This window comes from Pseudophryne corroboree, chromosome 1 (genome assembly GCF_028390025.1).
Source record: "Pseudophryne corroboree isolate aPseCor3 chromosome 1, aPseCor3.hap2, whole genome shotgun sequence".
Taxonomy (NCBI): Eukaryota; Metazoa; Chordata; class Amphibia; order Anura; family Myobatrachidae; genus Pseudophryne; species Pseudophryne corroboree.
Window position 1 is genome coordinate 283450465 of NC_086444.1, and position 14712 is coordinate 283465176.

The 14712-nt window shown below is 46.7% G+C and overlaps 1 protein-coding gene across 4 annotated transcripts in view; it reads left to right on the top strand.

Moving 5' to 3' along the window:
• Window positions 1-14712, top strand: part of TAOK3 (TAO kinase 3) — a 498025-nt gene that overhangs the window by 123577 nt on the left and 359736 nt on the right. For 2 of the 4 annotated variants that reach the window (XM_063964317.1, XM_063964318.1), the window contains exon 2: window positions 10856-10943. The gene's annotated coding sequence lies outside the window, so the exon portion shown is untranslated. Of the gene's footprint in view, window positions 1-10855; window positions 10944-13443; window positions 13614-14712 lie in introns of those variants that run through there. The other 2 variants (XM_063964319.1, XM_063964320.1) reach the window with 2 other exon arrangements.

Consider the following 14712-nt stretch of genomic DNA (forward strand, 5'->3'; position numbering starts at 1 on the left):
CCACGGACATGTGGACAAGTGGAGCAGGGCAGACTCAGGACTACATGACTGTGACAGCCCACTGGGTAGATGTATTGCCTCCCGCTGCAAGAACAGCAGCTGCGGCACCAGTAGCAGCATCTCGCAAACGCCAACTCGTTCCTAGGCAGGCTACGCTTTGTATCACCGCTTTCCAGAGTACGCACACAGCTGACAACCTCTTACGGCAACTGAAGAAGATCATCGCAGAATGGCTTTCCCCAATTGGACTCTCGTGGGGATTTGTGGCATCGGACAACGCCAGCAATATTGTGCGTGCATTACATCTGGGCAAATTCCAGCACGTCCCATGTTTTGCACATACCTTGAATTTGGTGGTGTAGAATTATTTAAAAAACGACAGGGGCGTGCAAGAGATGCTGTCGGTGGCCAGAATTGCGGGCCACTTTCGGCGTACAGGCACCGCGTACAGAAGACTGGAACACCACCAAAAACACCTGAACCTGCCCTGCCATCATCTGAAGCAAGAGGTGGTAACGAGGTGGAATTCAACCCTCTATATGCTTCAGAGGATGGAGGAGCAGCAAAAGGCCATTCAAGCCTATACATCTGCCCACGATATAGGCAAAGGAGGTGGAATGCACCTGTCTCAAGCGCAGTGGAGAATGATTTCAACGTTGTGCAAGGTTCTGCAACCTTTTGAACTTGCCACACGTGAAGTCAGTTCAGACACTGCCAGCCTGAGTCAGGTCATTCCCCTCATCAGGCTTTTGCAGAAGAAGCTGGAGGCATTGAAGGAGGAGCTAAAACAGAGCGATTCCGCTAGGCATGTGGGACTTGTGGATGGAGCCCTTCATTCGCTTAACCAGGATTCACGGGTGGTCAATCTGTTGAAATCAGAGCACTACATTTTGGCCACCATGCTCGATCCTAGATTTAAAACCTACGTTGTATCTCTCTTTCCGGCAGACACAAGTCTGCAGAGGTTCAAAGACCTGCTGGTGAGAAAATTGTCAAGTCAAGCGGAACGTGACCCGTCACCATCTCCTCCTTCACATTCTCCCGCAACTGGGGGTGCGAGGAAAAGGCTAAGAATTCCGAGCCCACCCGCTGGCGGTAATGCAGGGCAGTCTGGAGCGAGTGCTGACATCTGGTCCGGACTGAAGGACCTGCCAACGATTACTGACCTGTCGTCTACTGTCACTGCATATGATTCTGTCACCATTGAAAGAATGGTGGAGGATTATATGAGTGACCGCATCCAAGTAGGCACGTCAGACAGTCCGTACGTATACTGGCAGGAAAAAGAGGCAATTTGGAGGCCCTTGCAGAAACTGGCTTTATTCTACCTAAGTTGCCCTCCCTCCAGTGTGTACTCTGAAAGAGTGTTTAGTGCCGCCGCTCACCTTGTCAGCAATCGGCGTACGAGGTTACTTCCAGAAAATGTGGAGAAGATGATGTTCATTAAAATGAATTATAATCAATTCCTCCGTGGAGACATTCACCAGCAGCAATTGCCTCCAGAAAGTACACTGGGACCTGAGATGGTGGATTCCAGTGGGGACGAATTAATAATCTGTGAGGAGGGGGATGTACACAGTGAAAGGGGTGATGAATCGGACGATGATGATGAGGTGGACCTCTTGCCTCCGTAGAGCCAGTTTGTGCAAGGAGAGATTGATTGCTTCTTTTTTGGTGGGGGCCCATACCAACCAGTCATTTCAGTCACAGTCGTGTGGCAGACCCTGTCGCTGAAATGATGGGTTCGTTAAAGTGCATGTCCTGTTTATACAACATAAGGGTGGGTGGGAGGGCCCAAGGACAATTCCATCTTGCACCTCTTTTTTCTTTCATTTTTCTTTGTATCATGTGCTGTTTGGGGATTATTTTTTTGAAGGGCCATCCTGCGTGACACTGCAGTGCCACTCCCGATGGGCCAGGTGTTTGTGTCGGCCACTAGGGTCACTTAGCTTAGTCACACAGCTACCGCTGTCACGATCCAGGTAATTCCTTATCAGTATTTACCTTCCAAATGCCTCCTGAGACTGTCCCAGTGTTCCAAGCCTGGATTCCATCTGCACTGTCTGCATGCAGCACGCTGCATCTCATTGTCTCAATTCTCTTCACTGTGATTCTGGCAGCTTCATGGTTAAAACTCACATGCAAGTTACAAACAGTCTTTCCCTCCAAGTTCAAACATGGGCGCAGCCATGTTTGTTTTCATCACATGTTACTTTTCAGCCAATCAGCTGCACTCTGGTTTCTACCTAATTACCCAGCAGCTGCACTCTAGACTCTGCTTAATCAGCCAGCCAATCCCTGTTTCCCAGCTGGTATCAATATCTTGTTCCTGGGCTGGAAAGTGGGTCAGTGCTTCAATTGTCTTCAGTGATTCCAGTGTGCAGTCCTCCCATGGACTTTCTCTGCAGTACAGCCTGATTCTGCAGTGTCTCATCATTGCATCCTGTGACTGGCAGTTACCGACACCAGCTTCCAGCAGTGCTCTGTCCTGCCAGTAACCATCGGTGTTCCACCATCGATCTCCAGTCTCCATCGGTGTTCCGCCATCGATCCCAAGTCTCCATCGGTGTTCCGCCATCGATCCCAAGTCTCCATCGGTGTTCCGCCATCGATCCCAAGTCTCCATCGGTGTTCCGCCATCGATCCCAAGTCTCCATCGGTGTTCCGCCATCGATCCCAAGTCTCCATCGGTGTTCCGCCATCGATCCCAAGTCTCCATCGGTGCTCCGCCATCGATCCCAAGTCTCCATCGGTGCTCCGCCATCGATCCCAAGTCTCCATCGGTGCTCCGCCATCGATCCCAAGTCTCCATCGGTGCTCCGCCATCGATCCCAAGTCACCATCGGTGTTCCGTCATCGATCACAAGTATTTCTCTGAACTGTGATTCCTGTTACCTGTACCAAGTCATCAGTATTCCTCTGAACTGTGTTTAATAAACCTTTGAACTTTCCTTCGTTGTCTTGGTCACGCCTTCGGGCATTTGTTCTAAAGGTTCCCTGCATGTCTAAGAACCCTGTACTGCCTCCCAGGTACACATATACTTCAGCCCCTACAACTGAGGCTTCCCCCTGGTCAGCACCAGCCCTCAGTTGTGACAGTAAGCACTGACCTCATGGATCCGGCCGGAGACCAGGTCCAAGCGACCAGGCCGATGCAAGAACTTGCAGCCTGCCTTGAACGTCAGGAGACTGCACAGGGCCATGTGATCCGCTGTCTCCAGGACCTCTCCTCTCGGCTGGATGGAATACAAGTAACCCTCCGTGGTTCAGGGGCATCCAGTGTGCCGACTGCAGTACCTTTGGTGGTATCCCCACCCACCATTCCTGTTTCTGCTCCTTGTCTCCATTTACCGACACCTGCCAAGTTTGATGGTTCCCCAAAAGCCTGTCGGGGTTTCCTAAATCAGTGCGAGATATATTTTGAGTTACAGCCTGGCAGTTTCCCAACTGACCGCACCAAGGTTGCTTACATCATCTCCCTCCTCTGTGGCTCCGCCCTCGATTGGGTATCACCTCTATGGGAGAAGTCTGATGCCCTGCTCTCTTCATATGCAGACTTCGTGGCAACCTTCAGGCGCATCTTTGATGAACCAGGTCGTGTGACCTCTGCCTCCTCTGATATCCTCCGGCTACGTCAGGGGACACGAACAGTCGGTAAATATCTGGTACAGTACCAGATCCTAGCATCCGAACTTTCCTGGAATGATGATGCTCTTTACTCAGCCCAAGGAGGGGCGTCTGTGTCTACAGCCCAAGAAGGGGCGTCTGTGTCTACAGCCCAAGAAGGGGCGTCTGTGTCTACAGCCCAAGAAGGGGTATCCAATGTTCAAGCTCTAGTAGGGGCATATGAGTCTTCTCAAAAAGGAGTTCCTGATCTGTCAACCCCAGGGAAGGGGTGCTGGAGAAAACAACCCTGAGAGAGGTGTCTGATTCGTCAACCCCAGGAGGGGTCACCAAAGTTTCAGCCCCAAGGGAAGTATCCAGAGCCAAGTTCCCAGATGGAAATTTTTGTGCTACAGATGCAGTTTTGAACTCCTGTTTGCCATCTTCAGAGAGCACCACCCTGTTGGCATCCAACATGGACCAGGTCCAGGATGGTCTAACTGAACACTCAGATACCACTCATTCCGGTTCTAACCAGATTCTGACTCTTTCAGTTCCAGCTGATTCAACGGTCTCCAAACTCAATCCTGTCCTGTCCGTTGGCCCAAAGTCTCCGCCGGTCTCAGCCGGTTCAAGTTTGTCTGGACTCAATCTGGTCTCGTCCATAGGTCCAGTACAGTCTTCTCTGGTTCCAGCCAGTTCAAGTTCATCAGGATTCAATCTAGATTCTTCCGTTTGTTCAGGTAAAGAATTTATAAGAAGTGTCCTGGGGCCACTCCTAAAGGAGGGGGTGCTGTCACGATCCAGGTAATTCCTTATCAGTATTTACCTTCCAAATGCCTCCTGAGACTGTCCCAGTGTTTCAAGCCTGGATTCCATCTGCACTGTCTGCATGCAGCACGCTGCATCTCATTGTCTCAAATCTCTTCACTGTGATTCTGGCAGCTTCATGGTAAAAACTCACATGCAAGTTACAAACAGTCTTTCCCTCCAAGTTCAAACATGGGCGCAGCCATGTTTGTTTTCATCACATGTTACTTTTCAGCCAATCAGCTGCACTCTGGTTTCTACCTAATTACCCAGCAGCTGCACTCTAGACTCTGCTTAATCAGCCAGCCAATCCCTGTTTCCCAGCTGGTATAAATATCTTGTTCCTGGGCTGGAAAGTGGGTCAGTGCTTCAATTGTCTTCAGTGATTCCAGTGTGCAGTCCTCCCATGGACTTTCTCTGCAGTACAGCCTGACTCTGCAGTGTCTCATCATTGCATCCTGTGACTGGCAGTTACCGACACCAGCTTCCAGCAGTGCTCTGTCCTGCCAGTAACCATCGGTGTTCCACCATCGATCTCCAGTGTCACGATCCGGGTATCTGGACGCCATTTCTTACCCATCAGATGCCTCCTAAGGCTGGCTCAGCGCTCAAGGACCGGATCCCATCTGTTATCCTAATGTTCACATTCCTGCATCCTCTCCTGTCTCTCTGAGACGCTGTCACAGTAACGCCTTATTACATCTGGCATGGCGTCTCCCGCGGCCTCCGCCGCCGTCCCTGAGCTTCTGCATGCAGAGTGTCAGAGTGGCGATTACGTCAGCCGCGGCCTCCGCTGTGTCCGCGTGGTTGGATGTGCACTTGTCAGCCTGGCGTCTCCTGTCTCCAGTGGCCGGCGCCGCCATTACTGTTTTCATTACCACATGGATTACAAACCAAACTTCCCTCCAAGTGTCTGCATGGGCGCAGCCATCTTGGATTCTGTCAGCTGATCATTTCCTCCAATCTGTTGTCAGTATTGTTAATCTGCATAATTGCCTAGCCAATCCCTTCCTTGCTGCAGGTATAAATACACTGTGCCTGAGCAAGGAAGGCGTCAGTGCTTTGGTTGTCAAACCTAGTTCCTGTTTGTCTCTCTCCTGTGATTGTCTTCCAGGTTCCAGCTCCTGTCTCAAGACTTCCACCATAGAGACCCGCACCAGCATTCCACCTGCGGTGTAGCCTGACTCTCCAATCCATTGTGGATTCATCTGTTTCCAGCTACAACATTACCTGCTTCCAGCTCAGCTTCCAGCAGAGTACAGCTTCCCTTAAAGGGCCGGTGTCCTTTCTACACTTTACCACTCTCCACCGGTATTATTATTTCTCCGCTCTCAAGTTCTACATTTCAGTTCATATTTCATCGCTCCCAAGTTCATTTATTATTTAACTGGTTCCAGCCAGTATCCACTCCGTGCTAACAACAGTCTGGTTCCAGCCAGTATCCACAGCAGCTGTTTTATCTTCAGCAACCCAGCTTTTCCTGGAACACCAGCTGGCACAATCCTGGGTTATCTCCATTGCTACAGTCGGGCCTGGTAAGGACTTTCCATCTAGAAGATCATAAGAACTATCTCACACTACCAGTGCCCTGTGGCTCCTGCCATCCTGTAGTACCCAGGAACTGTATTTATTCTTTGCTGACTTTTACGTTTTCTTTTACTGCTGCTGTGTTGCGGAGTTGTCATAATAAACATCATTGACTTTTATCCAAGTTGTCGTGGTCACGCCTTCGGGCAGTTATTATTCATGTTACTTACATGTCCAGGGGTCTGATACAACCTCCCAGGTTCCGGTACATCTCAGCCCCTACAACTGAGGCTGCCTCCCGTCAGCTCAGGCCCTCAGTTGTGACATCCAGTCTCCATCGGTGTTCCGCCATCGATCCCAAGTCTCCATCGGTGTTCCGCCATCGATCCCAAGTCTCCATCGGTGTTCCGCCATCGATCCCAAGTCTCCATCGGTGCTCCGCCATCGATCCCAAGTCTCCATCGGTGCTCCGCCATCGATCCCAAGTCTCCATCGGTGCTCCGCCATCGATCCCAAGTCTCCATCGGTGCTCCGCCATCGATCCCAAGTCTCCATCGGTGCTCCGCCATCGATCCCAAGTCTCCATCGGTGCTCCGCCATCGATCCCAAGTCTCCATCGGTGTTTCGTCATCGATCACAAGTATTTCTCTGAACTGTGATTCCTGTTACCTGTACCAAGTCATCAGTATTCCTCTGAACTGTGTTTAATAAACCTTTGAACTTTCCTTCGTTGTCTTGGTCACGCCTTCGGGCATTTGTTCTAAAGGTTCCCTGCATGTCTAAGAACCCTGTACTGCCTCCCAGGTACACATATACTTCAGCCCCTACAACTGAGGCTTCCCCCTGGTCAGCACCAGCCCTCAGTTGTGACAACCTCATTGCGCCTCTTTTTTTCTTTGCGTCATGTGCTGTTTGGGGAGTATTTTTTTGAAGGGCCATCCTGCGTGACACTGCAGTGCCACTCCTAGATGGGCCAGGTGTTTGTGTCGGCCACTTGGGTCGCTTATCTTAGTCACACAGCTACCTCATTGCGCCTCTTTTTTTCTTTGCGTCATGTGCTGTTTGGGGAGTATTTTTTTTGAAGGCCATCCTGCGTGACACTGCAGTGCCACTCCTAGATGGGCCAGGTGTTTGTGTCGGCCACTTTGGTCGCTTAGCTTAGTCATCCAGCGACCTCGGTGCAAATTTTAGGACTTAAAAATAATATTGTGAGGTGTGAGGTGTTCAGAATAGACTGAAAATTATTGGAAATTATGGTTATTGAGGTTAATAATACTATGGGATAAAAATGACCCCCAAATTCTATGATTTAAGCTGTTTTTTAGGGTTTTTTTAAAAAAAACACCCGAATCCAAAAAAAAAATTTCGGTGAGGTTTTGCCAAAACGCGTTCGAACCCAAAACCAAAACACAAAACCCGAAAAATTGCCGGTGCACATCACTAATAGGTATACAGTCTGCATTGTTTACTTCTTTGGAAACATCACTGGAAATGTTAACATTATAATTTCCTAAATTTAACTGTGATGCTAAACTGAGTACACACTAGAAAGATAAAGAGGACGATTGGGGAAGCTATACACCAGTGGTTCTGGAACCACTGTTTTGCTCAATTTCTTATCTGCTGCTCAATATGTTGGGCCAGACATCACTACTGGACAGGCATTTAAATTTGCCTGCCCAGTTGTGATGTCAGTGTTGGCGGTTCCTGCAGCCAGTGTATGGGTGGTTGGCACTCTTTCAGATATTTCCGAATTGGCTGTGCTACAGGGCCGAGCAGATAGGTCTGTGACCTACATCATTCACAGATATATCGGATGTACACACCCATCGATCCATTACCGATATTTCATTCGTCACTAGAATGAATGAATGCTATAGCTTTCCTAGTGTGTTCCCAGCCTAACACAAATAGTGAGTTGAGTTGAGCGCATGCAAATATTACGAAAATGTATCTTCTATTCAGAATTCTATTTTTATAATTATATTTTCACTTTGATATGTAATCACTCTATCTACCTCTATAAAATATGATGAGTTGAGGAATAAAGCTTTTGCAGCCCCTTTCTGTTTAAATAAACACTTACAGAAAAAGTACAAATTAGTCCTCAGAATAATTATTTTTAATTCTAACTTGTTGGTGAGTGTTAAAATTACCTCCTTAGATTTAGAAGACTTAAAAAAAAAACCAAAAAAAACCCACCTCTTGTCACCTCCTGTTGATTTGTTCATAAGGGTGCCGAATCAGTCCTTCCCTTTTTTATGCTAATGACAGACAGAAAACTCCCTTTAGAGGAACTTGGGGCGACCATGCTAATCCCCTTCCTGGTGACACTGAGACATTGCCCTCAGGAACTGCTGGTATGAAAGTAATTTGCTCTTCTGTATTTTCACATTTCAGTTTAATGGAGGATAATTTTAGTTGTTTATTACGAAGGAATTACAAGACGATGTAAAAAGTCCTGTAACCATGTAGTCTTCTTTAGTTTCTGTAAGAGGTTTCACTTCTTTCTTGTGTATGTTCACATTTCCTGTCTGCATTCATTTATGGTTCTTTAAGTGCAGCATTTTTATCTCCGTCACTGACAGTGGGTGTGGAGGATCTGTAAACATGAAAGTGGTGGAATACTATCTGATCTGTCAGGGTAAGGGTAAAATGTTATACTGTATAATATCTTCTGTAAGTAGATATGTACAAAGTAAACAATTTAGCAATGATGTATGATAGATTTCTATCTTATACATCATTATACAGTATCTTTGGTTTAATACGAAGTTGCACCTATTGTGGTGGGTGAGTTGGGATAGAGTAATTACCTTTTTGCTCATGACATATGGTATTCAATAATTATTTCTATAGATTATTAGAAGCATATGTTGTTTTTTGTTGTTGCATGTGTCCTTCTTTTTTTTTTTTTTTAAGTGCCATTTTTGTAAGTTGAGTTCGACTTTGTTATCCTCAAATTATGGTTTAATTAAGGTTTGCGCAAACATAATTAGAAACAACCAGGGACATATTCTGCAATAAAAGCCCAACCTTGTGATGTATTAAAGTAATTGCTAATGCCATCCGCTTTATTTCTGCTTCGGGAGCCGCATGCGCTATTGCACTTATGACCAATCGTGAAAGCAGCCATTGGTTTATTGTGACCTCTTAGGCAACTTTTTGGATTACATTTTAGACCTCTCTCTCTAATATTAAAACCAGGTTTATAATTACACAACATGTTGATTCTTTATAATGCCACCTTCTCTATAACAGTAGTTCTGGTCTGTATTATAAGATCTACAATTTATATGGTACGAAAGAAAATCCTAGCTATCACCAAGGTAGTATTATTATTATTATAGTTACTACAAAGTGTATTTGCCAATGGCTGTAAAACGGACTTCGCTCATACTGAATGTCTGAGAGTTCTATGTACAGCACAGTTACATTTAATATTTTATAAGGTGGGAGGCCTAGTCAGAGTTATGAGACAAATGGTTGCATGGAGCAGCCCTCGAGACTTCTGCATTAAGTGTCACTTTAAGAGCTCATTACGTATTTTCTGAAGGTTATTGACAGGTTTGTTTTTTTAAAGAATTTGGGGATGATAATTTGTACCAGTGGAAATGTCTTATTAAATACTTTTGTATTAAAAGTGGGGCAGGAAATGTGTAAGTTTGCCTTAAAACATCTATTGTGGGGAGGGTTAGGGTTAGGCTGTGGGAAGGAAGAGTTAGGGTTAGGGGTCCATTGGGGGAAGTAAGTATACTTGACTTCTCCCTGTCAGGATTCACACTGCTGGGATGCTACAGTCAGTAATCTGACAGCCGGCATCGCGACCCCAACCGTATCATGCAATCATGTTTTTTTTTTTTTGCCCGATCTGCACAACTATCGTATACTTTGTACACCAGTCTGATGCTCTAACCCATCATTCATTGCGTCATCTCATTGGATGTTTTGCACATCCAAAGAGACCATTCCAAAGTCCAAAGATGAAGTGATATTCTTACATGAAGTGTGTAACAACATGTTGTATTGTCATATATAGGAGCCCATTTATCAAGTAACCCCCCCCCCCCCCCCGTTTTGTGGGGTTAGCTACAAATATTAAGTATAACCTGCTTATAAGAAGGAGGGACTGCAGCAGGTATCTCTGATACCTGCTGCAATCCCTCCATTTCCACCCACAGCCGAACCCCCATAGGTTTCTATGGGAGATGCGATGATGCCCGATGTAGCAATATTGGTTCCCGATATTGGGGGTAATTCCAAGTTGATCGCAGCAGGAATTTTGTTAGCAGTTGGGCAAAACCATGTGCACTGCAGGGGGAGCAGATATAACATGTGCAGAAAGAGTTAGATTTGGGTGGGTTATTTTGTTTCTGTGCAGGGTAAATACTGGCTGCTTTATTTTTACACTGCAAATTAGATTTCAGTTTGAACACACCCCATCCAACTCTAGCTCTCTCTGCACATGTTATATCTGCCCCCCTGCAGTGCACATGGTTTTGCCCAACTGCTAACAAAATTCCTGCTGCGATCGACTTGGAATTACCCCTATTGTTCCCCACAGCTACCGCAATCCTGCGATCGCTGGAACATGTACTGACAGGGTTCCCTGGGAAACCTCTGCCGGAAAGCCTCAGTGCATCGCAATCACGTGTTACCGCGCATGCGCAGGACCCCCGGCCGCCCGTAGAGCACATCGCAGGGACGGGCTCCGATACATTCCCCCTAAAGGTTTGTATATTGCAATGTGATCCTGGACCCTCATAGTGTGTATATATTGTTACATCGTGTCACTTGGTCGTACAATCATTTAGGTGTGTACCCAGCTTTATCCACATCATATAGTGTGCTATCATTTCACTTGTAAATTTTTAAAATACTTTTAATACTTTATTTTTTGTTCCTTTTTTCACAGATCACGTCTCTGATCACCAAGTGAAGACTGGGAACATGTTTGTTTCATTTTAAAAACTTGAGCATGGTTTGTGCCACAAATATTAAAGGTATGTGACCACTAAAGTCCCAAGCCAGATACTTGATGTGCTTTAAAAAAAAAAAAAAAAGTATTTTATTTCATACTTTTGGTATTTATTGACCCTGTGTGCACGTCCTCCTAGGCTTCTTCCTGGCTCCTAGGTTTGGTCGAGCCTCCTGCATTATTGTTTCCATGCAAGACCATGAAGATATGACCCTCTAATAGATTTTTAAGAAAATTGAGAGTGGAAATAGAACCTGTGGCAAGCGAGCCTGCAAGGGGCTTCGTTGCGCTTCCTCCCGCCCAGCCGGGCATCTCAATGCCAGGATCCTAGTATCTGTATGCATCTGTACGCCGGTCATGCGATACTAACCCATTCTATTCTAAATGTTTTCTCTGCAGGTTAATACGTGGTGAGCCTAATGTAGTATGTACCCACTAGCAACACTGACTAAGCTAGATTATGAAATAGTTGGGTTTAGTAGTTGAAAGGTTAAGGAGAGTTGCGGTTATGCATTGTAACAAAGTTCAACTTTGTTAGTTTGTCTCCTAAGGTTACATACTTCTGTTAAATTCTCCAGATTTAATGATACCTCTGTTATCTGCTATCTTTCTGTGACCGTGATATGAAACCTTATACCCATCAGCCTGGGACACATTTGGGCAACCCTCGAACATTCAAAAGTGCCACATGTTATTCTTAGTCTTAGTCATAATTGAAAAAAATATATCTAATCAGAGAAGGAAATGCATCAGGCATTTCAGACAGTTTTACAAGCTGCAACAAACAAATCTAACAATATAGCACAAAGGTGAAGGCTCGGAGGGTCGTGAATTACTGATGCCATCTATCTGTTTAGCTAGGCCAGGGGTGGCCAACCAAACAGAGGCAAAGAGCCCAGAAATATCTGTAGTTAAGTCAAAGAGCTGGTATCGCACATTCACAAAACATGGGGCGTGGCCTAACTGGCACAAGGCCATGCCCCATTTTTGTGCGCACGCTTTCAGTATGATGTTTGTAGGAGCATGACCATGTGTCACACCTCCATTGTTGGTTACACTGGGGACGAGAAACACTGAAACAAGCCAGCCTCCCCTTTCACTCTGTGCCATTTCAGCATCCCACCTCTGTATCTTTCATCCTGCCCCTTCACTCTGTGCCTCTCAGCAGCCCCCCTTCACTCTGTACCTCTCATCATCCCATCATTCACTCTGTGCCTCTCGGCCTGCTCCCCCTTCACTTTGTGCCTCTCGGCCTGCTCCCCCTTCACTTTGTGCCTCTCGGCCTGCTCCCCCTCACTCTGTGCCTCTCAGCTTGCTCCTCCTTCACCCTGTGCCTCTCAGCCTGCTCCTCCTTCACTCTGTGCCTCTTAGCTTGCTCCCCCTTCACTCTGTGCCTCTCAGCTTGCTCCCCCTTCACTCTGTGCCTCTCGGCCTGCTCCCCCTTCACTCTGTGCCTCTCGGCCTGCTCCCCCTTCACTTTGTGCCTCTCAGCCTGCTCCCCCTCACTCTGTGCCTCTCAGCTTGCTCCTCCTTCACCCTGTGCCTCTCAGACTGCTCCTCCTTCACTCTGTGCCTCTTAGCTTGCTCCCCCTTCACTCTGTACCTCTCAGCTTGCTTCCACTTCACGCTGTGTCTCTCAGCATCCTCCCCCCTCTATCTGTCCCCCCTCTGGTCAAAGGAGTCGGCGGACAGTGAGGCCAGACAGGTGCCGTTTCTTTGTGGCACTGACGTCAGACAGGGCAGGGAGTGTGGCCCTGATGTAGTGCTGGCTTCGTGCTCTGCAAGGTGGGAAGAGCCTGTGGGTCAAAAGGTGCAGAGTGTCAGGAGCGGCGGGAACCGCATCAGTGTGATGAAAGAGCCGCTTGGCTAGGCAGGCAGGAAAGCCTAATCCTAGCCCACCACATGCTGCCTAAACCTAATTAACTCTCTCCCGCACCCCTCACCCCACCCCATGCAGCTTAACCCTAATGGTGTGTACACACGGTGAGATTTTTTTATTTTGATTTTGACTATATAGTCAAAATCGCAAGAAATGTTAGTGCAAATCGCAAGGTGTTATGCCACTTGCGATCCCGATTCAATCCTGATGCGCGGTCCCGCCAGGTTGGTATCGCAAGAATAGACTGTGCAGGCAAGTCAATCCTTGCTAGATCAGTGTACTATCTAGTTCATCTCACATGTCAATTACATCTCACATAAGCCAAAATCTCACATAAGTCAAAATCATAAGCACACATAGTCCATATGTCAAGAAAATCGATGGTGTTGGGCTCCGGGGAGTTCAGTGGAAATCGCAAAGTGAAAATCGGGCATAACTCTCTTCAGCATACTTAAAATTGGCATGACGGCATTTGGGATTTGGGGGTCAGCAATGTGATCGAAGTCTGTATTCTGACTGCTGGCATCCTGAACGCGTGCTGTATTCGGCATGGCCCACTGCCCAATCAGCCACTTGTCATTGCACAACTTACGATCCCATATTACAAAGTCAGTTCATTGGTGCAGCACGACTGTTACTGACAAACTGCCGACAGCCATGCACAGCCAGGGGCATGTGCATGCCCTTGGCTCACCTATCAGAGGCATGATGATGTGACTGCCCCAAAAATTCCAATCCATAGCGAATCAGCACTGACACCACTGAGCACTAAGACAGCAATAAGGTTTTTACCCAGCCATTAAATACCAAACAATAGTGAGTTAAGCAATGAGGCGATATATAACACTATTCTGGATGGTTTTTGTTTTAAGGGTTTTACATTTTTTGGGGGGAGTTTTCTCACTGAATTCCAGTAGCTTCACAGTGTGGTGTATTCTGTTTATGCTTTTGAATGAAGCCTCTGTATTGCTTTTTTAGGCATTTGTATGTATAATTTCTCAATTTTTATTTGTATTTGGATAATTAAATACATATGTAATGATTATGAAAAAAAACCCAAAAACCTGTATAGGGCTGGATGAGTAGATGGAGGTGCTTGGAGATAGAGAAGGAAAATAATAATATAAATATATAAGATGATTTTGAGTTGGCAGCATTTGTATGTGGCACTCAAATGTTAACTGAAAAGTATTGTGGACCTCTAGCTGAAATAATACCTGCTGGGATGCAGCATGCCATTTCTCTTACGTCCTAGAGGATGCTGGCGTCCACACTAATACCATGGGGTATAGTCTGGTCCACCAGGAGCCATTGGCACTTTAGGAGTTCGAGAGTGTGGGCTGGCTCCTCCCTCTATGTCCCTCCTACCATTCTCAGTTTAGAAAATGTGCCCGGAGGAGCCAGTCACAGCTAGGGGGTTGTAGAAGGGGGGGGGGGGGGAGGCTGCAAAACGACTGTGTAACCTAAGGTGCACAGTCAGCGCTGATAGGGGGTCTCCCTTTATATTAAAAGCGCTGTGTGTGGGTTGGCTCCAATCTCTGTGTCTCTCTTGCCATTCTTGAGGGTGAAACTCTGTCTGCCCTCCCCTGTGTGTGAGTGGAATGTCTGTGGTCTCCATTAAGCAATGTCCAGGGACTCTGTGTCATATGCTGCAGAGGATATGTCCTCTCGGGATGATCCCATTCCATGTAATCAGTATTGCACTAGTTTAGCACAGATTCCAGCAAGGGAGCCAATATCAAAACTATGATTTCTCAGATTTCAAATAGGGTTGCACAAAATGAATCTGCAACTCAGGCTTTACAGAACTCTATGGCAGTCTGGCCCAGTTCTGGTACATCAGGACTCCCCGCTGTATATTCACATAAACGTGCTCTTGCTCAGATCATGCAGGATGATACTGCAGACGGTGATG